General features: G+C 51.5%; 1 protein-coding gene across 1 annotated transcript in view; it reads right to left on the bottom strand.

Moving 5' to 3' along the window:
- LOC103391481 (misshapen-like kinase 1) overlaps nt 1-883 on the bottom strand; it is a 32,070-nt gene that overhangs the window by 29,433 nt on the left and 1,754 nt on the right. The window lies entirely within an intron of this gene.

Genomic DNA, 883 nt, shown 5'->3' with positions numbered 1-883 from the left:
GGAAATGGCAGCTGAGGCCGACGCCCACTTTCACTTCCAAAGTAGCACACGCTTCTGAGAACTCCCCCGGTTCTGACCCGGTTCTGACCCGGTTCTGACCCGGTTCTGACCCGGTTCTGAGCCGGTTCTGACCCAGTTCTGACCCAGTTCAGACCCGGTGTTCTCCCCTCAACCTGAACCAGGTTAGAAACACGCCCTTGACCGAGAGATGACAAACATGTGAAGGAACGTTAACTGGAGCGGAACTTTTTCTCTGACAGAACTGACGTAAACTGACGTACTACTGCAGCCAAGTACAAAGTTGTACTGCGTCCGATTACTGAGGTTTTCTCCTCCTGAAGTTACTGAGGGAGCAGACAGAACCGGAGGTCGGTTCTGGTTCTGTCCAGACCACAGCAGGTCCTTGTTCTGCTTTAACAACCACACGTACTTTGAAGTACTGTTACTCCTCTGATCTCCTTTTCACACTGACACTTCCTACATGCATCATGTGAGTGTTAATAAAAGAGAGAACGGAGACGTGGACGTGGACGTGAGCCCATGAGCAGCGTGTCGTTCACTGGGTCAAGAGTTCAAATCTGAGGAAATCTTCAGCCTCCACCCAGGAAATATAAAAAAAAAACTTTTCTTGGTCGCGGTGGTGACACGGTGGTGACACGGTGGTGACACGGTGGAGCAGCTGAGCGTCAGCTCCAAACGACCAACACCTCCTGTGACCACAAACCTCTCACAGGCATCGAACAGGAAGTGAGCTCCACCTTCAACCACGAGGCACAGGCTGACGACTGTGTGTGTGTGTGTGTTTCAAAGGTACAGGATATTTCAGTCAACCAAGACCTGCTACTTTTTTACCAACTGACCAGAAGTGGTGCCAGCCCCCCCC

This window comes from Cynoglossus semilaevis, chromosome 15, assembly GCF_000523025.1.
Source record: "Cynoglossus semilaevis isolate Cse_v1.0 chromosome 15, Cse_v1.0, whole genome shotgun sequence".
NCBI classification, from domain to species: Eukaryota; Metazoa; Chordata; class Actinopteri; order Pleuronectiformes; family Cynoglossidae; genus Cynoglossus; species Cynoglossus semilaevis.
Note: the sequence above shows the minus strand (reverse complement) of the source record. Positions and strands in the feature narration are given on the sequence as shown.